The following is a 25835-nucleotide window of genomic DNA, read 5'->3' on the forward strand; positions in this document are numbered from 1 at the left end:
ATATACATATATATATATATATATACATATATATATATATATATAAAACTGTTTTCACATTAAAACCCCAATGTATTGACATAAATTCTCTGAATATCTGTATATAAAATCCAAGTTGCATTCATCCACATGATGGTTCTACTATTCAAATCAATTTTGACTGAAATAATATAGAAAATTGAAAGTACTTATGGGGAACTAGGTCTTGATTGACTCAAATATTTCATCTCTTCAAACATGTATGATTCTCCTACAATTATTCCTTTCTTCTGCCTCTTTTAATTCTGTGGCAAATGATCAGGAGGCAGACGAAAGAAGAATTTGCTTCAAGATAATACAACTTTATCAGAACATATCATTTCTGACAAAAAAATAAAGAACAAAGCCACGGCCTGCCCTGTCCTTGTTATACTCATGCCTTTACACAAGCTTTATTTTCATCTTGTCCACAGAACAGCTAAAATCATAGTCAGCTCTTCTATCACTCAAACTGTGCATGTGTTTGTAGAGTAGAATAGGCCTATTTCAGAAATATTCAACATTTGTTATTCAAAGTGAGCCGTGCTATTATTCAATCGAAATTCACTCTACAGAATGACTTCATGTGGAAAGACACAGCTATGTGTAGAAACATTTAGCATCTTTACTAAATATATAAATAACATCAATTTTCATAGACCACTAACTCCTGCAAAACAATTTGAAAGAAGACTATGTTCTGCCTGTCAATCACGGTGCATTTCCCTGGTCCTGTTGGTAGAGCTCACGCTTAAAAACTTATTTTTACTTAAAATCAGGCTATTTGTTATTATCTTATACTAAGTATTGACTATATTTCACGGAATTAAGTGCTATATTAGTAGAAAACCTAAAAGTGTTGCCAATTCAACAGAAAACAGTGCAGAATTAAACCCTTGCAGGTTGGAGAGAACTGGTTGTCAGGGATTTAACTACAAGTTGAATTTTTCAGACAAGTAATATTAAATCCACCTGGAAAATCATCCACCCCGTCTATGGGTCTACGTCATGCAGCATTCTTTATTGAGAACTAAGTTTTTGATATGCTGACACTGTCGTAAGTCTCATAACAACTGTGACTCTCTCAGAAGAAAGTGAATACCTTTGTGTGCCAATACCACTGAAAAAGGGGGGAAATTTAGCCCTTTCTTTTCTTTTTTTTTCCGTGGGTTTTTTAATTTATTATTAATTTTTTTAGATTGCATGAGGAAGTATTATACATGTCTTAAATTGTTTTTTCTCCTCCAACTGTATTAACTTGGGTATTTCTTATTTACATTTTGATTGTTATTCCCTTTCCCGGTTTCCAGGCCAACATTCCCCTTACCTCTCCCCCTCCCCTTCTATATGGATGTTCCCTTTCCCATCCTCCCCCCATTACCTCTCTCCCCACAACAATCACGTTCACTGGGGGTTCAGTCTTGGCAGGACCAAGGGCTTCCCCTTCCACTGGTGCCCTTTCTAGGCTATTCATTGCTACCTATGAGGTTGGAGCCCAGGGTCAGTCCGTGTATAGTCTTTGGGTAGTGGCTTAGTCCCTGGAAGCTCTGGTTGGTTGGCATTGTTGTACATATGGGGTCTCGAGCCCCTTCAAGCTCTTCCAGTCCTTTCTAAGATTCGTTCAACGAGGGTCCCGTTCTCAGTTCAGTGGTTTGCTGCTGGCATTCACCTATGTATTTGCTGTATTCTGGCTGTGTCTCTCAGGAGAGATCTAAGCCAATTATTAATTAAGGTAGAAGTAGACAGTAGAAGATGGGGAGGGGGAGAGAAAGGGGATAGGAGGAGGGGAAGAGAGGTGAGGAGAGAAGGAAATTAATCTTTCTGACCCTGCGTCAAACCATAACAACTAAAGCTAAGGGAGAAAACACCAAAACATGTTTCTTAAGTTTGTTTAACCTGACGAGTCAACCCAGGAGCAGTGATTGTATTAGGTCCTCCAATTTTGTGGAAAAAAGTAGTTCAAATCTCAAATGGCCTGGCATGTACAATGGCGTTTGTTTGTTTAAGGAAAGTTCTCAATGTATGGGTTGACTGTGTTCAATTCAGTGAGAAAAAAGGTATTTTCTCACTGATGTCTTTTAGGCTTGTTTTTCAAGAAAACAAGATGAGGGTTTTTTGGGTTAGCGTTTTTAAGTTAAAAAATATTTCTTCCATCTTTCTCTTAATACAGTCCTGGAACTCACTCTGTAGACCAGGCTGGGATCAAACCCACACGGACTCATCTGCCTCTGCCTCCCAGGTGCTGGGATTAAAGGCGTGCACCACAATGCCCCTGCTTTTATATCATTTCTTAAAGTGACGGAATCTACCTTATGTTTACAATGTTCATTTGATGCTACTCGTTAGCAAATTTTCTCTGTGATCTGCCTTACAACAGGGCTGGGTAATCCAATTTTATTCAGTTCTAGTGAATTAATAACAGGAAAAAATTACAACCAGACTATCACTTTTTATGTTAAAATTATAGTCAGTATTTGTAACCAGTTCCCACACATACACACTCTGTTTTTTGACCTCTGAGGATACAGCAGCAAGTAGGCTAACACTGAGGTAACAACACTCTTTCCTACTGGCTGACCGAATGCTTTACGGCTCCTATTTAAACTTTGTGTTTTGGGTTTCTACATGGGTAAGATTCCCGATTCCACTGGAAACACTATTTAGGTGGACCACCATCCCTGACCCACAGTAGATGGCTTTTCCTCCTGGCAGCCCCCTCAGGCACCTCCGCATTCAGGAATGGATACAGGCAGGCTCGCTCTGGTTAAGTGTGGTACATTGTCGATCACCGATCACACCGGAAGCACTACGTCCATCAAAACCGAACAGCGCACCCACAATTTTTCCCCGTTCTCGGCAGGAATCTGGAGTACGGTATTTCTCCGTAACCCGCTAGCTCTTCTTAAGTGGATGGTACACATCCCTTTGGAATTGAAGTATGGGTTATTCATTCATTGGGGATCTTGAATGTCATAAAAACATTTTGTTTCAAATTTTTCATTGAAATCTGCAACTGTGGAAGGAGTCCATAAAGGATGTCAGGGTTATTTTAGAAATGTAACAGTGTCTTAAGATGAGTATAAGAGAACAGTAAGGAGGATACATCTACACATGGGCTCCTGGGATCCATTCCTGCCATAGATTTGTCTTAAAAGGTAACAAAGCCTATCTGTGATTAGTTCAAACGTGAAATAATCAACCAAAAATCATTCTGAACAGAATTAGCTTGTAAAACAAATATCACAGTGAAACGATGGAAACATGACGTTAGTTTAAAAACAACTAACTTTTAAAAATGTATCTATAATTAAATTTCCTATCCAGTTCAGAATTAACCACTTCGGTCTTTGTTTTAACTGTGAAAGCATATGGTTGCGCCAGTAACTTGCTGGATTTTAGAATATTTTAAGCTTCTGTCTTAGTATGCCATCTTGTTTCATAGACATGAGATAATATTAGATGTTATAATTACTTTCAAAAATGGACTGTAAAATATAACTTCACTTTGGTTCTTGTATTTGTTAGGGTATGTCAAAAACGGAGCAAGCTGGAGAAATTCAGCAGGGCCTCTGTCCAAAGGACGTGGAAAATGGGCTTGTCTGTGCAGAAACTGAAGAAAGAACAAACTAAAAATCTACCCCAGTCTGTCTGTCTGTCTGTCTCTCCCTCCCCCTCCCCACTCTCTCTCCCCTCTCTCTCTCTCTCTCCTCCTTCCTGTCCTCTCTCCTACTTCTCCACTTCCCTGATTATAGACATAATGTGGCAAGCTAATACACTTCAATCACTAAGCCTTCCCCTCCATGTTGGATTGTACACCTTAAAACTGTAAGTCCAAATAAGCCACTTCTTCCTTCAATTGCTTCTTGTTGGGTATTTGATCATAGAAGATGAAAGAAAGAAAGAAAGAAAGAAAGAAAGAAAGAAAGAAAGAAAGAAAGAAAGAAAGAAAGAAAGACAGAAAGAAAGACAGAAAGAAAGACAGAAAGAAAGAGAAAAGAAAGAAAGAGAAAAGAAAGAAAAGAAAGGAAGAAAACAGATACATAACCCGATATAATTAATGTAGAATGAAACTATGGCATGATAAATGAGAAATGTAATACAGACTATAAGAAACTATGGAGAGCTTGTAAATAATAAAAGTGAGGAACTGTTTGTAATCTAAATTACAAACATGTGTGGACCTTTTCGGATTTTTTTTTTTTAAGTTGTTTCTGGTAAACCAAGCCTCAGAGCATCTGAAACGCAACTCAACAAATCACAATGTTTCTTATTAAACCACCTCTGATTATTGGAACTAGAGGACTAGAAGGGTTAATACGCTATGAAATTTACCGGAGTTGTCACCCCAGGTTGGTCATTTCACGAATGGGATGTGGAGAGCTAGTTCTTGAGGGATCACCCGCTAATGATCTAAGATCATATTTAACATTAATGCACATATTTTATTTTAATAGTCTAAAAACATAATTGTCTTTAATATATCCAGGTGTTATTATTAAATACTTAAACCATTTTATTAAGCTAGCATGAAGGAAATGATATGTTAAGCGATAGATACCATTTTTTTCCTGCAGAAATTTAGGCATCCCTAACGTTCGTCGAGTGTTAGTTATATTTCTCCTATAAGTAAGAAATCCTCATCGGGAAAAAGGTATGCATTATATAATGAAATGGAATTATAAAAATTTAGCATCTACTGTAATTACCGTGCCCATTAATTGCAGTGCAAACATAATGAATACAGAGATCATTAAGCCAATCACATACTTACAGCATAATAGAAATGTGAAAGTTTTGCAGGAGAAATTATATGAATGCAAAGAGCTAATGCCTCAAATTTGCTCCACTGATTTAAATGGCTCCAAGAGAATTCAAAGTGACCAACACAGCTTCTCTGCAACTTGTAATTTCTGTCTTTGATAAACGTGAAGGTTCTCCTAGAGCCTAACCCATGGGGAAAGGAAGTCATATATAATCTGTGTCAATCCTCTGTAATCTAACCTTCGTCAGAAATAGAGGGGCTGTAAAATTATTTAACAAATAAATTTGAGAATCAATATTAAACCTTTATTATAAGTGAATCTATTTTTATTATTCTGAGGGGACTGGAGTTTATCTGATTTTACGACATGTTAAAAGACAGACTTCATTCTATGAGTGAGAAAAATATCTACAGTCCTTTGGAAAAATGCTGTAAAGTGTACCAATATTAGAATTTTAATTTTCACATTTTTCTTTTAAAAAATGATCAGCTTAACTTCCTGAACTTACAAGTCCTCATGTGCTGAACAGCCATGATCATGGAAATGGAGGAATAGATGCATTTAAATGCATGCTCTTTATTTTTGAGAATTTGTCGAAAATCTGAGTTGGATCTGTATAAAATTGGTAAAATGCTCAGACACACACACAGAGAGAGAGAGAGAGAGAGAGAGAGAGAGAGAGAGAGAGAGAGGGAGGGAGAGAGAGGCAATTCTTGTATTACCTTATTGACTTCATATTACTGAATTACTTTAGGTGCCTAGAAGTAATATTTTACTTACAAATACTTCCACAATCCCCACAAAATGTGACATTGTTAACTTGTTAAATATTTTCTTTACAAAGTCTTTAGCAAGGTGAGTTTCATTATAGTACATCAGATAATAATTTATCTTATGCTATTTATAATTTAACATTATGTTACTAAGAATATGTGAACCAATATCTAGGAGCTATGAAAATGGAAGGCCATTTTGTAGGCAGTGCCACTGACTGTTTGTAAATGCACAGTTTATTCAGTGTTTTTTGAGATAGAAGTGTTTCAGTAACCTCAAAGTGGCCTCTTTCTTGATGTCTTAAAAGGCATGTGTTTATCCATCCCGTCCTTCACCAATGCAGAAGACTGTTTACTTCTTCACTGAATACATAACTTCTACTACTATGCTCTCCTTCCTTGGCAATAATGATTTTATTGAAAAAAAGCAAACAAACAAAGCCTGAACTGCAATGGCTGTTTTGTCACTTAGTTACGAACCTTAACTCTTTATTTGATTAGGTGGAGTCTTTCATGTAGAAGGTATAACACTAGGTGTCTATCTACAATAGTAATAATATTTATAATCACCATGACAAGCCTGAATTTAGCTCAGTCTATCTAGTAATCATCATAGTGATAACTATCCTAATGTGATAGCCATCGTCGTAATGAGATAATAATATCAATCATAAAAATCATCACCACCAACACCACCACCACCATCATCATCATCATGATAACGGTAATGTAACCATCATGACATCATCCTCATCATGACCAACAGCAGCATTATCCTCACCATAATGACCACCAACCACATAATCAGAAAATCCATTGTCACTGCCACCCCCCCAAAATCACCCTTACCATCATCCTCCACCATCCCCAACACTGTCATCACGAGCATCACCATTACCACAGCACCGTCATCACAATCAACTCTAGCACCTTGAGCACCATCCAACCACTCCCATCATAAACACCATCACCGCCATTGGCATGGTAACCATCATCATCATTACAGTCATTACCTGCCCTGTCACCATCATCAAAACCAATCTTCAAAGCCCTCTGTGTTCCAAATCACTCTACACCAAAGTGTGTGTTTCATTCAGTCCTCACAAGAATTCACGAGACTTGGTTATTATAAACCCCTCTGATGGATATGGATTACCTGCTATTGGTTGCTCATGACTATGGAGATTGTGTCACTTATCCATGTCCCAGCCAGTGTTGAAACTCTCTCATGCAACTGATGCAATCTCAAGTTTGCTTTCAGATTCTGATCACAGCGATCCTGACCACCCAACCTTCTTTCCTGGCACTAATGGAAGCCACCAGTCCCAAGATCTTCCCCGTATCCATCTCTAACCGAAATCCTCCAAGACAGAAGCTTCCATCACTCCCTTAAGAGTAAGCAATCCACAAGTACCAAGATGGGTTTTGGAGACCTCCCCTAACAGAATGAAAATCCCAGGGCGCGAATATTACATACGCTGAATTTACTGACACTCTATAGATTCCAAATTGTTTCCCAACTTCTTAATTCTCCTCTCCTGAAAAATTCCTTCATTTGTAAAATTGAAAATGATAATTGCAGAAATGCCAAGGAAATTTTAATCATTAATAGGCTCAGCCCTTTGAAAGTCTAAAGCAGGATTAAATGTTAATATTACTAATCTTCTTAAGTAGAAAAAAAAGTGGCAAAATTTCCTCCAAGTCTGTAATCAACTTCATTACCCTTTCATTTAGGTAGCCAAGTTGCAATATCACAAAATGTGTTTCCAGTTGGTTAAACATACGGTTGGCTTCATTTACAAACAACCCTCATGAATGTTACATCCTATGGCAAATGTGTTGCTGCTCTTCTGGAAAGGAATACTTTGCTTTAAATTTTCATCTCCTTGGTTGTGTGTTTGCCCTGAATTTTCTCTCATTTCAACAAACATTTCTCTATCCAGGCATTTATATTCTTATTGAATGTAGGTTGTCAAAGTCACCTAGGCTAAGAACACTGGAATGTATTAAGACAATCAAAATTAGAACGAAAACTGTAGAATCCAATTTTGATGAAAGCCGAGAAAATTTTAGCAGGGTCTGTATTTTGGTAGTTCATAAATTAAAATGTATTTCTGAGGTGTCTGGCAACTTTATTAAAGACAGGAGAAACACAATTTGGGGTTATAATATTAAGAGGAAGAAAATGTACTAATGTGAAATATGTTACATAAATTGGACATTTATTTTGAAGCAAGAGACTAACACATTGGAGGTAAACATTTTCTAATCACATTTTTCAATACATTTCCTATAGCATTGATGAAGGCTATATAAATTATTGAGCAAGTTCTACAGTTGTGACACCATGATCTACATCACCAGGGACTTTCTTCATCCATATGGCCTTTCTGCTATACAAAATGTTCAAGTCTCTGAGCAGCAGGAGGTAGCTTTGAGATCCCCATGCTTGCTCCTAAAGGTCGTGGCTTTGTGCTTCGTTTCCATATGCTTCCCACAGTATCCTGTGAGTCTGATCCTTCAGAAATGATCCTGGTCACTCAAACACCATTACATAAACATATTGTAGAATGATAGAAAAGATTCTTATCGCATTGCAAAAATATCTGTTGACAGTGAAGGTTGTCCTAATGTGTTGACGAAATCAGTTAAAGCATTCAGTTTCAAAAGTAGCTTATTGAGTTTGGAGATGGTTTTCTTATTTTTCTGTTTTCTAGAGTATATTGCTAAGGAGTCATCTGTCAGATCTGGAGTTCCCTGAGGCCCAGCTTGGCCTGAATGGGCAGATGTGGATGGGTGGGTTGAATTACCCTCAAAAGAGGAAAGGGAACAGAAACGGGGAAAGAAAGAGATTGAAAAGAGGGGTAAGCGTTGAAGGAATCAGAGAAAGGACTGAAAGAGCTTGAAGGGGCTTAAGACCCCATATGAACAACAATGCCAACCAACCAGAGCTTCCAGGGACTAAGCACTACCCAAAGACTATACATGGACTGACCCTGGGCTCCAACCTCATAGGTAGCAATGAATATCCTAGTAAGAGCACCAGTGAAAGGGGAAGCCCTTAGTTCTGCCAAGACTGAACCCCCAGTGAATGTGATTGTTGGAGGGAGGGGCAGTAAGGGGGGTAGAATGGGGAGGGGAACAGCCAGATAGAAGGAGAGGGGGAGGGGTTAGGGGAATGTTGGGCTGGAAACTGGGAAAGGGAATAACAATCAAAATGTAAATAAGAAATACCCAAGTTAATAAAGATGAAAAAGAAAAGAAAAGAAAAGAAAGGAAAGGAAAAGAAAAGAAAAGAGGGATAAGGAAAACGGAAAAGGGAAGAGTAGGGGATGAGGAAAAGAGGAGGAACCAAAGACGTATTTTAGTTCTGGTATGTGCACTAAAGAGCTTGGTCACTAGTCTGTGGCCAGTACATGCATATTATATGTGTGGGGTAGATCTGGGTAATTGCCCTACTTTGAGGGGCTATGTGGTATTGAAAACACTGTTGAAATCAGTCCTAGTGTACTAAGTATGGCTACCCTCGTCTGCCCTCCTCTGAGCCTCATGAACCTTCATGGCAAAGAAAACAATGTGTTTTCTGTTTTGTTGAGTACTAGCTATTCATGGCAAAGACCATTATTAGGTGAGTCTTCTCCGATCAATGCTGTAGGTTGTCACACTCTCATTTCTCTGAGTTGGACTCAAACCCTTACATGTTTCTATCATAAAAACCCCTATGACTTTTTGGTCCTCATGTATTATAGATTGCCTACCGATATACTCAGCAGATAACAGCTGGAATAAATGCAAAATAAGACGTTTTTAAAAATTAAAATATCCAATGTGTAAAAAGAAAGCGTGTATAGTTCCAGAAAACCCTTGAGACTGGTTTATATTGGTTAGGATAATAGCTACTTTGTCTAATATCATCTTATATCTCATTAAAGCGGGGGGGGTCACCATCAAGAGACCATTTAGGGAGGCTTGAGGAGGGATGAAACAGGACTCCTTGTATCACCCAAACTTCTCTCCATTTTATTTCCTCCAAAAGATATTTTGGAGACAAAGGTCAAGTGGAGCATTCCGGGGGGTGGGGAATGTGCTAAAAGTGAGGACAGAATTTTAGTGTAATCACTCTATGAAAAACTATTAGTAATGAAAGAAAAGCCCTACAAGCAGGTGAAACTGCCTCCACCTGTCCAGTGGCTAAACAGTAACCTTTAGCTTCCCATGGAAAACACAGGCAATGGCTCTTCTCAGAGATTCCCTTGTTTGACCTTCTATGTGTCCACTTAAAGTTATTAAGAAGTCTTATTGGCAACTTGCCACCCATGTTTCCCAGGAGTGAGTACAGCAAGGAGCTAATGATTGAATTAGCCAATCAAAATAATGTTATATGAATTTTAAAAATACAATTCTGCACACTTTCCTTTCTTTTTCTGAAAAATTACCCCCTGAAAAATGTCTTGAGTTCCTGAGGGAGGGGTTTGAAGGTATGTGGACAGAACAGGCTGGGAGACCTGATAGTAAACATATTTCTGCTCTTCTTATATAAATATGCACATTATTAGTAATTGAATGGAGCTCGGTGCTTTATCTTCAGGCAACGAAAATGATGGTTGACCATGAACACGTCTGCGATGATTATCACCTAACAGCAAATGATGACAAAATACACACAATTTTTTTTTACAGATTTTATTGGGATGGAAAAGAGATACAACTCCTAATTATTATGTAGAATTCAGTGACTATGCTACATAGTGTTTCGTTTACATAAAGTCCTTCACGTATGTTCAAATGAGAACCTACAGTCCATAGACTGGGTTCTACCCATGGGAATAAAGGGTTCTGATTTATAAGGTCTCTCTAAAGGTAATAGCTGTGGTCATAGAAAACATTTACTGGCCTATAGGGAGAATTTCATAGGAAAGTAAATTCTCTTGTTGGCTAGAAATACTCATAAAAGAAGTGTAAAAGTTAAAAACAATAGTGTGGCTTTTGTTAACTTCATAACTCACTGTCAGATTTAATTACCTCTCCAAAGGCAAGCTCTCTCTTCTCTCACCCTCATTGTATGTTCACCGCAGGCTTCTTTGCAGTTTGACCCCAGGTGGACTTAATTCAATGAGAAAGCATTGAAGGGAGCAGCTGCCATCTTGGTCTTCTAAAACTATCCATCCTGACCAACAATCATCAGTGTTGCAGGAAGCTGTTGCCAAAAGCCTCTCTTACATGTTCTGGTTATTTCTCTCTTCCTTCTAGAGAGAAGGATGTTGCCATGCCTGTGTAATGCTAACCCAAAATATACATGGTGTCTTATTAAGTTTCCAGGAGTGCCTAAATCATCACTACCATCATCCTCTTCATCATCATCACCACCACCACTACCACCATCACCATCATCATTATCTCTCAATTGCCACATTTGATAAAACTGTAAGTCTTTGATTTTGGAATTTAAACAATTATATATATATATATATATATATATATATATATATATATATACACACACACACACACACACACACATACAGACTTGATCTATTGACTTGAAAGGAAATGATTATAGTTTGGAATTTAAACACATTCATATATATATAGATATAGATATAGATATAGATAGATAGATAGATAGATAGATATAGACAGACAGACTTGATCTATTGACTTGAAAGGAAATGATTATAGTATTTTTAAATAATAACCTCTCAACCAGTTAATCATCATATCAGCCACTTTATCTCATTACATTCGCATCTTTTGTGTGTAATCAGCATTTGAAATACAGCTGATGCAGTTTATAAAATAAGGCATATATGAATTTGGTACATTAAAATAGAAAAACACCTTTTCAAACGATTTGAAAGTATCATTTAGATACTGAAGAGCACTACCAGAAATACCTGCAAAGGAAAAAAAATCTTGGATGTGTGCTTTGATTTAAACATAAGAACATTTCTTTTGCCCATTCATTAGAAGACAGAAATGGAAACCAGTATACTATCCAACTTTATAATTGCTAATTATGGAAAAACTAAGAAATGAAATGTATGTTTTAAAACACTCAGTGACCCAAATGTCCATATTTAAAATATCCTGAGGAAGCATGGGTCCATCTTTAAAAAAAAAGATTTCTTTCTGAAAATGCATTTCAGTGGGTTTTGTTATTTAAAGAAACTAAAGAGATAACGTTTTCACTGGAGAAAAAAAAGTAGTTTTGGTTTACTCCCAGAATGGATTCTTTTCTCGATTTTCTGCTGCCTAGTCTGTTCAGAATCATTGTGCATGATTTATATATCAAGAAAAACATCAGCAAATTCAATTTTAAAAATAAAAAGTCACGGAACAGAAGTGATAAAGATGATCTATGCTCTCTTCCGTCTCTGATAAAGAGTATGGTTTATGAAGGGGGACACTGGTTTCTGTGGCCCCAGTTTGAAGAAATAAAGGGAGCTTGTTGCTCAGATCTGGAAATAAGAGAAGCTAGCTCACTTTCTAAGATAAATCCATTCTAGCTTTCTCAGGAAACGGTAGAATTGTCCGATCACATTTTCTAATCATTGCGGGAGAAAATCTCAAAGATGGCTAGAAAATGAAATGTTCTCTGGAGACATTTCACCAAACTAATATCTAAGAGTTAGCAGGTAACGAACGATCCAGGGATCCTCACGTAAGGAACATGGAGTGTTGACTCATGGAACCTTCTGGACTCCTGAGTCCCTAGAATGCTACTCCACACTATGGTTGCAGTGTTTGGAATGGGAAATGTTTGTGCCTATTTACTATTCTTTGAAAGAAACACATACAGACTTGAGCCAACCTTGAAGCTAATATAAGTAATTTTAGACTGTTTGGTCCTATCCTGAAAATACCTGTAGGAGGCATGAATAAGAAAAGCCATCTTTCCTTCCGCCAACTCAACATGACCGCCATAGCCTGTACAACATAGCATGCATGACTAAGTCTACTTAGAGTGTCCTCTGCCTCACGGGGGACACAGAAATAAAATATCAGGTCTTGGTAGACGGAGTAACGCCAAAGAGTTGTCCATGAAGATTTTGTTCTAACATGGGTAAAGGGATGAATTGTGTAGTATTTGGGAAATGTTTGGTGGATGGTCAATAAAGCACAACCAACTGTGTTTGTTCAAGTCAAACTCCAAAACTAGGAGCAGACAACACAAACTTACATAGTAAAATATCCCTGAACTATATCCATGGCGGAAAGCTGATGGGATCGATAAATTGCAATGGAACATTCAATCCTTAAAGGGAAGGGTGAAGTGGTAATACAGGCAGTCTATATTAGCAGACACATTTGACCTTTTTAGCGTTATGAAAATGATAAATTTTAAACAATTCTTTACTCAAATTCTAGGTGAATTCTAAATGAGTCTGCATATGCCGCTGTCTTCAGAACACCATTCTAACTATGTCTGCTATCTCTCAAAGTGTTCTCTACTCAAAACTGACCTATAGAAGCATCTGATCCTTCAAATGTTTTTGGAGGCTCAGGGCACAATCCTACTTCCCATGGATACGTAGAAGCTCACTGCATTGCTAACGCTGTGACAAGCAATGTCTTTTGAAGAACGTAGTGGAGCAGTGTGGAGATACATGGGAGAGCTGGTGAGAACCGGCTGTCTCAGTATCTTAGTTCTGGCAATGGCGCTGTCATATATATCATCCATGGGTTATTGATTTTGAGTCATTAAATTTCATTTAAATTTGTTAAACATGAAAACTCTACATACGTAATTTTTCATGCAGGGGTCCCTTCCAAAATCATTGGAACCTCAGCCAAATATCACTCAAGATCTAATAGGGAAAAGGGGGAACAGATTCATCATTAAGTAATGTTTTTCTTGTTTTCCCTTTTCAGAATGGAGTTTTTACCCTAAGTCATCGTACATGCTGAGGATGCTGTGTGCAACTCAACTAAACCCTTGGCTATCTGCAAGAGATCTTAAATTTATAAAGTGCCCGTCATCTAGGAGTTGCAATCCTGTTCATTTTTGCATTGTATTCTTTGAGAACTACACAGAAAGTAGGATGTTATTTCAGTCATATCACCCCCCCCCAGTCTTCTGTTCTATTCATGCCAGACCATGTGCAGAAGGCACCTTTTGCAGGGCAGAAAGTTGGATCCAGTATAGCATGAATCATTGTGTTCTGGACACAAAATGGCCGCTGCCATCACGAGAACCCAGCAGCTATATTTGTCTGCACAAGGTTAAGCCAGGTAACACTCCAGCATGGAGGGTCTCAGTTTCTTTTGAAGGTAACACTGTACTAGAAAGGTCTATGTGGCTTAAAGGCCTCAAATGGAGAGCTTTATAGGTTAGATCAGCTGAGTCAATCAATGGCTTAATGTAAGTCCAAGGAATATGGGTGTGACAGTGTCTGTAGGTCTCACTATATCTTAGGAACAATACTTCATCCATATCTTCTTGGCCATCGGGCATTTCCTGTGGCATAGCTTGTTACGATACTAAATTTGATCTGCATTGCCCATTATGATCTACACAGGTTAATGTGCAATCAAATTCTAAAAACAAAACACTGATTCCCCATTCTTTTGCAGCATGCTTATGTCCAAGCACATGTGAGGTAAGAATTTATGAAATAAATTAACACCCTATATTTTGTGCAATTATTGCACTCCAGGATGCTTACTATTTAGACATGATCTGAAGGCAAATACTATTTTATTAGGTTAAATGTAGAAAATAAACACAGGACACTATGACTGTTGATATGGTTAACCAGAACAGTAGAAATAGACTTGGGTGCTTGCATGAATGATTTAACTGACCCGGAAGAGCAAAGAACCCAAAAAAATACCCTTAGATAGCAAGTCAAAACGGAACTTGTCCTTCCAACATTGTGCCTTTTACATCATCAATCTCTACAAATGAGACAGGTGCTTGTTCTTCGTGAAGATGTTATGGCCGACTCTAACATGAAGAAATATTGTAGCTCTGAACCTAGCCTGGAGATGACTATCTGGATGTCCTACAAAGTGCAATGGAAGCTTGATGTTTAACAAAATAACATGTGAAGTAAGAATGTTACTCACAACCAGTGTTACTTTAAGTATGAAGGAAGTTTCATATTCATAACTGAACTAAGCCTTTCTGTGTTCTCTGTCATACCAGGAAGACCCTCAAGTCTAAGTAGTCATTCAGGAATTATAATGGCTTCTCTCTCTCTCTCTCTCTCTCTCTCTCTCTCTCTCTCTCTCTCTCTCACACACACACACACACACACACACACACACACACACACACACACACTTCCAAGTTTGGTTATACAGTGGGATAAAATTGGAGGATACTATTTTATCTCTTTGCAGGAAATGGGAAATGTAGTGCCAATCATTTTGACTATTGAAACTTTGACTAAACACAGAAATCTAGTTCAGTCCTGGTGCCATTTAAATGAAGGGTTGAGCTTTCTGTCCTGGTTGCACTTGCTTAAGAGCTTATACTGTACTGTCTAGAAAAAGTTGTCACATCGTAAGTGGTGGGATGGGACATTTATTTTGTAGATGGTCTCTGAAGAGTCACTTGTGCCCCAAAGTGTAATGTGTGTGCCACGAAATAATTGAGTGTTTTTGGGTGAAAACAACCTGCATAATGAACAGCTTGCCAGGAACCAGTCAGTATCTAAATGGAACCCTGTGTTGTTTCCCAACAAACTTAAGCTCAATGTGAAATTTTAGCAAAAATGTATGACCTTAAACCTATACACTCCATGAAACTTACAAAGGGACAGCATTATTGAGTGATTAACTGTGTATCTGTGGACTCAAACAATGTTTGATGTCCTTTCCTTCAGTATCTGCTCCATTTTTTTGTCCCCTCCTTTTCTTTAGACAAGAACAATTCTGGGTTAAAAATTTTGAGATTGGGAGTGCTTATCTACTGGAGGTGGTCTTTACAGGTTCTAGGATTTATCCCATCTGCAGACACTAAATGGTGACACTATTGCTGATGACAAGAAGTGCTTGCTGACAGGAGCCTGGTAGGGTTGTCCCCTGAGAGGCTCTGCAGCAACTGACTAGTACAGATGCAGATACTCACAGCCAACCATCCAACCATGGGACTGAACCCAGGGACCTCAATGGAAGAGCTAGGGGAAGGACTGAAGGAGTTGAATGGGATTGCAACCCCATAAGAAGAACCATATCAACTAACCAGACCCCACGGGGCTCTCAGGAACTAAACCACCAACCAAAGAGTATACATGGGTGGGTCCATGGCTCCAGCTACATATGTAACATATGTGTATCTGTCATCAATGGAAGGGAGGACCTTGTCCTGTGGAGGCAAAGGGGAGGGAGGATGAGATGGGAGGGTATACAATGAAGGGGATACCATTTGAAATGCAAACAAATAAAATGATTAATAAAAGAAACAATGTTGGTATTGGAATCAGTATGTAGCACCATTTATACCTGACTCTACATAAGAAAAGTTGGAATTGAGACCCATAATGAATGTTTCCCAAAGGCGGGGGGGGGAGGGGCTGCTGCTTCACTGTGGACACTAAGAGAGGTGAACAAAACAACAAGAACAAAAAAAGCATAACTGAAAAACATATTGTTTGTATTCTTTAGAAAACATGCCTCATCTTATGGCATGAAGGGTGATTACTTACTCTGGGATAATCAACTTTCTAGCAAAACAGTTCTGTACTTAAACTCTCCATTGGGACTATAAAGATGGACTTCAGTCACGTGCTGACCAGGCTGAAGACCTGAGTTCGATCTCCAGAACCCATGTTGTTGAGTTGACCTATGACCTGTGTGCAATTGTACATATATGTCTATACATACACCCATGCAGAGACAGACACACACACATACATACACATACTAAATATAAGAAAATAAAAGTCCTATTTAAAACAAAGCAGTAATATCCCTCTTTGTTTCTACATAAGTGAAAATAAATACCAAAAAAATAATGTTCAGGAGTTCTATTTGGGATGTTGGTGGCAAGGACCCTCATTTCTTCTACTTTCCAACTTCCTGTGCTCTAACCAAGCACCTTGAATGGGTCTCTAAAATTCTCACTCATCAGTTCCCAACATTACTCATCCTCACCTCTACCTACAAAGTCTTGCCTACACAGCTCATCAAAACAGAGAGGTCATTCCTTTCCACAGGATGAATGATAACAACAGCTTTAAGTCCCACATCAACTCCAGCCCTTCCTTAACAGGGATGGCATCAAACAAAATATGCTACATTACTGCTTCCACTAAGAAGGGAGGCAAAACTTTATAAAGATATTTAAGCATTTTGTTACTTAAATCTTAACATGCCAAGTGTGTATCACTCGGTAGCCAGGAAGTCTAGATGACCCCCTCTTTCTGGCAGATGGGTAATTTCCATTTTCCTACATCCCTCTTTAAAATAGAACTGGGAAACGTTGGGGTCCATTCAATTTTTGAGACAGTAGAGGATACAAACACATTCATTAATTTTACAGCTGCTCTTTCTGCTTCGCGGGGAAACATAAAAAGGTCTATTGGGCTGGTAGCGGTACCACACAGCAGAGAGAGATTGGACTGTGAAGGAATTCCTTCTGCTGTTTTAAATGCATCGGCAGTAAAACGGGACATAGAAATGCTTCTGATAGGGGGGTTTCATCTTTACGGTACTTCTATAACAAAAATGACCTATAGTAGAATAACCGAAAATACTCTTTACTTTCTCATAAAAACTCAATACAGTTTTAACTACGACATTACAAGGACCCAAATTTGAATAACCTTGAAATAATAATATTTTCATACTGACAGTAAAAGTTTGAAACTGTACATGGTTTTTAGACAAAGCCAACCTCAACAGATAGGTGACTACACGAACCAAAGTGTTTGGCTTCTTTCTAAAATCTATTCTTGGGAGTGATTATACTGATTTTTCCTCTAAGTTGACTTAACAAAAAGTCTAAGAACCATTCCAATACATTAGTGTAACTCTGAGGTCATCAAGGTAGGAAGACATCATTACTGACCGTAATACCACATGATTCAAATGTACACACTGCCCTGCAGAAATAATGGGAAATTATACTTTTCAAATAGGCGCAAAATGACTTTCCATTTAACGGAAGCCCCAAAGGTTAATTTGGAACTGCAATTTTAACATTAGATACTAAGCCATTCAACAAGTGGGTCAGCAGAAAATCGGTTCTTTGAGTTTACTGGCATCAAATATTTTTCAATGTCTTAATATAAATAGCTCAGCTACAATCAAAGCTGGAAAAATAGAGGGTAGTGTGAACATGCAGATGACTGTATAGTGGGAGTGTCTTTATGCAAATATTCAAAGGCGAAACTAAAATGGGAAAGGTTGGTAGATCTGACATAAGCATTTAAATTATGAATGCACATCGTTTTTCCATCAAAAGTTGAACTGAAGGAACTAAATAGTGAAAAATATGAGTAAAGAATCAATTTATATTTAGACATAATTAAAAACTCATTTTAAGAAAAACAGGGCTTATCTTTATAAAACACAACATGAGGAGAGGTGCCTTGGTAGCGGCGAATAGGTGGTTATGGCAATAATCCCTACCAATAGGATGCGTTCCTGAGAAAGTGACTTAAGAGTGGAAAAATGTACCTAAAGATCATGTCGGAAGCATTTTAGGAGTCCTGTAAGCCTACACCATGTTAAGCAGCAAGATATTACCAGGTCACTGGGTGACAGTCACAACAGGAGAGACAGCAGTCCTTCTGCCATTCCGTCATAGCTTATCAATGCCGTGCAGAAACGTGCTCTCTTCCTTCTGAATCTCCCACCTTTTCGTAAAAGGCATTAAGCCCACGTTTCACAACAGAGATTATCAATTTGCATGTGTTAACAGAAGTATCATCTTTTATATCTTCAAGATCTCCTGGAGCTAAGGCTGCCCGTTGCCAAGGGTAACCCTTAATTCCTGCTTCCCCTCCCTTTGGAAAGCTGGGATTCTGGACATGCACCACAGAGCCACGTTTCATGTTGGTGTTGAACCCAGGGCTTCCTGCAGCTAAGCAAAGCAAGCGTTCTATCCATGCAACAGCATCCCCAACCTGAGAAATTATCAACTTTAAAAAGAATTATGCTCATTGCTAACAAAATACACCAGTGAGTCCAATGAAATTGGCAGCAAATGGAACCCGGTTCACAATTGATAAAAGTATTGAGCAATAAAGAGTTGCCCTAAAATAATATTTCTAGTATATCCACTAATAGCAAAAGCACTTATTTCATTTAAATAGAAATAAAATAATCACTGGCTGCTGAAATGAACAAGGGAACCTTTTAATGGTAGGATTAGTAACATTTTTTTATGCTTCCAGTCTCCATGAGGGTGATGTGTTTATACTGAAATTATAAAGTATAAATATTCTGAGTGCTTTGGAAGGATTTTCTAACAAGTGAAGCATGTTGGTGCAGAATCCTACCTATAGTTCATCTTGGGGAAGAGACAGGGCAAAGAACTTGCCTTCAAGAATCTAGGAAGAAGATGACCCATGCTATGTGACCCTCAACTTCTCGTAACATTTTAGACTGAGGTAAACTGAGAAATAGATGTCTAATGCTGCTCTTCCTTATGTCAGAAAGTATACAGGAGAAAAGAGAATATTAGCAACACGGTATTTAGTCCCTACATGAGTATGGTAGTTAATTCTTTATGTGGAACTTGAGCATGCTAAAGGGTGATGAATAAGTTGGTTACATATACTAAATTAAAATGGAGAGTGAGTAGACAAAGACATCACATCCTTAGAAGTGACCACGATCTGGCTTGATTTGTAAATGCATTTCAAACCTAACCAGACTTGGGCTGATAGTAACAAGAGAACAGAATTCGGGTTCAGCCAGTTAGAAGCAACCTGTTAATACAGAACGAGAGGGTTCTCAGTGGGATAGCCTGGGAGCAACCATGAGATAGGCAACGAATCAGATGCATGGCATGTTTCCTTTACATCACAGCTTGCATGCAGTTCCTCTCTGATGCTCTTAGAACATTCCCCTTGGAGACGCCCAAGTCTTTGGTCTGGGACTGGGTTACACTGCTGAATTTCCCAGGTCTTCAGTTTCTATACTACAAGTCATTGCCAATCCTGATCTCCCAGGATTAGCCCCATCACATACAAATGAATGCCTGTTTGTCTAGAGAAGGGGGGCTGATGCCAAGGAAGAGCTAAGCTGGGAAAGAAGTTATTAATTTGCGAAAGGAGCTGAAGGGGATATGTACTGCGAATATCCTGACCTAGGGCCCATGTATCTCCCTTCGGGTTTTTGCTCTGCATCACGGCATCCACTGCATTCCCGACACTGGCACTGCACACTGAGTGTGGAGTAGAACAAATAGAATCTGTTTGTAAATGCTAAAGCAAACGAGTCAAACTAGAACTCCCGTGGAGACTCACTCTACAGCACACTCAGATTAATAACGCTTCTCTTTAAAGAAGCTCTACTCCATGCTTCGCCTTTCTTCATCGCAATTACAACAAACAAGAGTGGATAAAAGTAACATCCATTGTGCTCATAGAAGCCCAGGAATGCGCTCATGTTTTGTGGAAAACTGCATGCGCGCGTGTGCGCGCGCGTGCGCACACACACACATATATATATAAATCCACGCACATATACATACACACATACACACACATACACACATGCATATATAAACACACACATATACATACACACATACACACATATGCATACACACATACACACACATGCATACACACACATACATATAAATCCACACACATATACATACACACATACACACATGCATATATAAACACACACATATACGTACACATACATACACATACACACACACGCATACACACACACATACATACACACATATATACATACACACATATATATAAAAATTCACACACATACATATATAAACACACACATATACATACACACACACATACACACACACATACACACACATATATATACATACACACACATATATATAAATCCACACTCATATACATACACATATACATACACACATACACACACATACATATATAAACACACACATATACATACACGCACACACACATACACACATACACATACATATATACACACTGCTAGTTCAGTAAACCAAGAAGCATGAATAGATTCTGTCATGAGATATTCTACTAGAGAGAGTCTAAGTGCCCAGCCCAGCTGCAGACTTTCTGACAAGAAGGCACCAGCCCTCCCCCTACCCGCCACCATTAGCACACACATGTCCAGAGCATTCTCTTGGTTCTGTATTGTTTTTGAGTGAAATTGCCTAAGGACTCCCCACTACTTTCTTTTAATTCTTTTCTTCCTAAACAACCGTCTAACGATGCTCATTTAAACTGTGAAAGTTCTGATTACATTACACCCTTCAGTACATCATGGCCCTGGGTAAGACATTCAGACAGAAGTTCCAGGGCAGAAGACCTGACCTCTGAGCCACACTGCCCTCCCCTCCCAAAGAGCTTTAGCAACTCAACCCAGTTCCAGGAGTTTCTTTTCTACTTGAAACTTTTAAGCTAATATTTACTCCAACTTTTGATCGATGCCACAGAACAATGAAGAAGCCTGAAGGACGTCGCTTTTGTTCTGAGAAACAAATGAGCGTGGACACGTGACTCCTGTAAATACAATTCTAATGAGATCAGAATAGAGCACAGCCCTCGTGACAAGAAACGCAATCGTTTTTAATAGCCAAGGTTTCATTTCAGATAATGCTCAACAAGCGTTAATGACATAAAGCAAATTTGGTTTTATTCATTTCGGTATTTATTGTACTTATTGTAACTATTCAAGGCCACGGAAACAATGAGCAACCTAAGAGTGCCCTCCATTCACTAATGTGTCTCTTCCAATTTTAATTGAAGTAGACATTCAGTCGGAAAATGCCACCGTGAGGTTTTGTTTTTCTGTTCTGTTGCCTTCTCCCAGGGTTTAAAGCCGGTATGTTCCTTGCGGCGTTTTGTGAATCTGTCAAAGCTAGAATATTCCTGATGGTCCCCTGTATTTTTATTTAAATATGTGTTTATGTACACAGATGTCTATGAACCCCTGTATGGTACATCCAACTGACAGCAGCTCATATGCACTTCATGGTTTGTTTGGTTTTTTTTTTCCTCCTGATCTCCTTCCAGAATGTTCCAAACGAGTCAGCAAGACTCCCTGTTAAACGCTATCATGCACATGTTAACTTGAATTCTTTCCCAGAAGGGTTAAGGCATTCCTAAGGTAGAGGCCTGAAAAAAGCAGGACTAAGATAAATTTCAGAATAGACTTGAAGTCAGTCAGCCTGACTACCGGCCCTGTACCCTTAACTCATATCTATGGACCGCTCTGACAAGAAGGACAGAGCCCTGCGGCAGCCCAGTCTGATGAATGCACACAAGAGAGAAATGCCTACCGTGATGACAAACTGGAAAGGACTTTTGAATTTACAAAGCAGAAGGGAGCTCAGTGGAATGTGGGTTTCAGTTAAAAATAAGTGTTTCCGTGTTCAAACCACAACAGCGGGGCTCTGCGGGCATTCTGTCCCCTTTCCATACCCACAGCTCCTCTTCAGAAAGAGAGAAGACACAGGCACCGAGACGTGCGACGTCTCAAACCTACCGTGTTGCTGACCTCCATGGTAAAAACAGGGATTTCCACCTTTAGCGGGAAGAAGGTGACACCAAATACTCTTATGGTTGGCTTCCAAGAACTGAAAGTCTAGGCTTGCAGAGGAAAACATTTTTTTAAAAAGATAATGCAGGTGAAGACATGTTTAGAATTGGACGTTCTTACTGGCAAAATGTTATCATACACTAGTAGAGCTGAGTTTGGCAAAGTTGATCCAAACACATGAAATTATAAATGATGCCGTTTATTTGAAAAATCCCACTGTGAACCTTTACAACCCGGCAGTCAAAGACTGTCTGACTTCTTGATGGGAATCCCTTACTGACAAGAAAACTTTGGGCAAAGATAATAAATCTTACCGGACTTGGGGTTCTTATCTCATAGCTGAAGAGATAAAAACATATCTGAGGGTGCTGGGTACATGAGTACATATATCATATAATATATATGATACATATATATTACATATATAATATACATACACATACCTATTGTACATACGCATGTGTGTGCGCATGTGGTGTGCGTGTGTGTATGTTGAGATCTATCTTTGACAGCTAGGTCTGCAATATTTTATAAATATAAAAATAAAGAATATCAGAGCCAGAATGATTGTTTAGCATTTAAGAGTGCTCACTATTCTAACAGAACAGTTGAATTCAGTGTCCTGTTCCAAATTAATAACCCACTTAGAGTAGCACACAATCCACCAGTAACACCAGCTCAAAAGGAACCAGTGCCCTCTTGTGGCGTCTTTAAGCACTTCCCTAACATTCACATAAGCCCACACAGACACACAAACACCAAGTTGAAAAGAAATCCTTATAAAGCGATACATGTTTGTAAATTAAAATATTTCGAGGGGTATCTCAGACTCTTCGCATCTGCATGAAAGCACACATTTCCATAGGAAGAATGGTATTAAATATGGTGGTGACATTTAATATTTGCTCTAACTACAAAAATGCTACAATTGAAATATAAAGATCAATTTCATTATAAAACATTTTAGGCATTATGGAATGACGAATTTACCTCAGAAACTTTGTTTCCTTTTGTAAGTCAGAGTTCCTAACTCAGCAGTGTTTTCTCACTTTTAAGGTGGGTAGGCATGACTGTCTCTCCAGCCATTTTCCTATTTGTAATAGTATATGTGCACGAATTCCTGAGGGTCATGCAGATTCCTCATACTGTTTTCTTTATCAAATATATCCTGAATTTTTGGAAGTGTGATGTCAGTGATGGGCTTGTGGTCCCTTAATATATACCAGATGTTACCACCATGCCACGACCCACGAGTGGAGTTTAGCACACAACATATTCAATGTAGAATAAAAATCTGTGCCTGACTAAATTGTCCACATTCTTTCAATGTTACTATTTGAATTTTTAGCAATTTTGTCCACAGAAGGAAAAAACTATATATTTAATTGATATATATATATATATATATATATATATATATATATATATATATATATATACTTGGATTAGATGGCTTCATAAAATAAGAAAAAAATCCACCTATGGAAGCTTAAACCAAAAAGCCTCTTTCTTTGTAGAAGTGAGGAGAAATAAAGAGGCTATCGATTTGGGAGTGCGGGGGGTAAGGGAGGGGTCTGAGGAGAGTGTACTGGGAGGATTGGATCAAGAAAGGGAGAGGAAAATGGTATCATTCTATTTACATTAAAAAAAACATTTTAAAAGAAAAAATACAAAAAAGGAAGCCACTGACCAATTCTAGGCATTTTGCTAAGAGGTGGCCAAAGAGAAGTACCTCTTAAAAGAAAAATATATTTTTCTTTTAAATTTATAGCTACTGGTTGTGATGGAAAGAGTCCCTTTCCATCTTCAGTCAAGTTTCTAGTTAAAAATACATAAAACTTTCTTTTATCCCAATGGGCAGATGAAGCTCAAGAAAACGTAAGGCAAAAGTCCTTCCCACCTCTCAAAGAAAATAGGGAGTCAACCCTGACACCCTGCCTCCTGCTGCATGGTGGGCTCAGGCCTTGCTACAATGATGTCTTCTAGTATGACCCCACTGGATCAGAGCAGTGTGTAGGAAAATAAGAAGAGATTGAAAGGCAACCCACTCCCAAGGTCCCCAGTCTTCGGTTCTCTGGATATAACCATCCATTGGCAATACTGTCTTGCTCAAATCTGGGTTTTCACGAGTGTTCTTGCTTCCTATTTTAACCTGAAGGCTTCGGATGAGCTCAGGCCTTCTAGGGATGGGGTGTGAAATGCACAGACCTCCAGAAGTCTCAACAGCTGACGTCATGTCAAAGCCATTTGCTGCTTGTGACAAACTGGTAATTGTTCTTATTTAAGTAACTGAACCCTTCAAAACAGATACATGCTAAGAGTTATCTTTTTTCTAGTAGATATCTTTTAAAAAATGCAAAGCAAAAAAAAAATGCAAATTCCTATCAAGGAATCTGCTGTCATCGGTTGTCATTATCAGTTTGAATGGATACATATAGTTTTGAGTTACCACGCCTGAACGCAATGTAAACACAAGAGGGGTGCATATGATGGCCATTTTAATTTTAATTTTAACAACCTAAAAGAAAAAGGACCACCTATACATTGCCTATGCAATGTTATAATCAGTTGAGAAGTGGAATGGGTATGTCTTCTAGTTTCCAAGTCTTCTTAAGAAATCCTCTGGGGCCAGAAAGGCATTTCGGTGGTTGAAAACACTCGCTGTCCTTACAGAGGACCTGAGCTTAGTTCCCAGCACCCACACTGGGTAGCTTGTATCCATCTGTGACTAGAGCTTCAGAGTAGCTGTAATTTTAAGTGCTTTTTAACTTCGGTCAAGTCAAATCCGCTCTATCGCATGCATACATAAGTATGACGATAAGTATCAAAAGGGAAATTCCATCTACGGAGGAGGCTGAACTGATAAAAGAGCCCAGATTTCATCTTCTCACAGGGGAAGTCTTCCAAACAAACAAACAAAACAAACAAACAAAAATCTCGGTCAATAGGGTACAACGAGATGCCCTATCCAATATCTATTAGCTTGAAGTCAGATGTGATAAGGCTCTTTCATTATTAAAGAAAACTCCCATGTTGCCATTGGCATAATTTCAGCTAAAGATGTCTCAGCACGGACTTTTTCTTTTTAAAAGAGTAGGCATCACAATAGCGCCACCATGTGGCAGTTCTCTCTCACCCCACGGGTGGGGGAGGAAGGAGCATGTAGATACCCCAAACACAAGTTCTTTTGTATTATACACATGGAAGGGGACCCTGTGGGCAATTAGGGCTGCCTCTCCACTTAACTCAGGCCACATCACTAAGGCAGGGATGCTGGCTGCTGGGCGCTAGGATTGAATCTCCTTTAACACTCCTCACACCGGCGATGGGGTTCACATGAAGAGAAAGCAATTCTCCTTGCTGGGATTATGCTAATTCCCTCCATAATTTCCTTGACAGATTTCCAGCTTCCTTGAGTTTCTTAGAGCACCACCTACACACCTATCTAGAGAGGCCTCTGGAGGTTCAACAGAACAGAAACACAAAACTCAGAAGTAAGCTTCTATCACCTGTGTCAGCCTGAAAAGACGTTTTATTACAGCTTAACGGGTACTTCCAAAAAGTAAACTCAGGATGCACATAG

The 25835-nt window shown here is 38.7% G+C and overlaps 1 protein-coding gene across 2 annotated transcripts in view; it reads right to left on the reverse strand.

Annotated features, from left to right (window-relative positions):
- Pcdh15 (protocadherin related 15) overlaps positions 1 to 25835 on the reverse strand; it is a 1498824-nt gene that overhangs the window by 1468597 nt on the left and 4392 nt on the right. The window lies entirely within an intron of this gene.

Source organism: Rattus norvegicus, chromosome 20 (genome assembly GCF_036323735.1).
Source record: "Rattus norvegicus strain BN/NHsdMcwi chromosome 20, GRCr8, whole genome shotgun sequence".
Taxonomy (NCBI): Eukaryota; Metazoa; Chordata; class Mammalia; order Rodentia; family Muridae; genus Rattus; species Rattus norvegicus.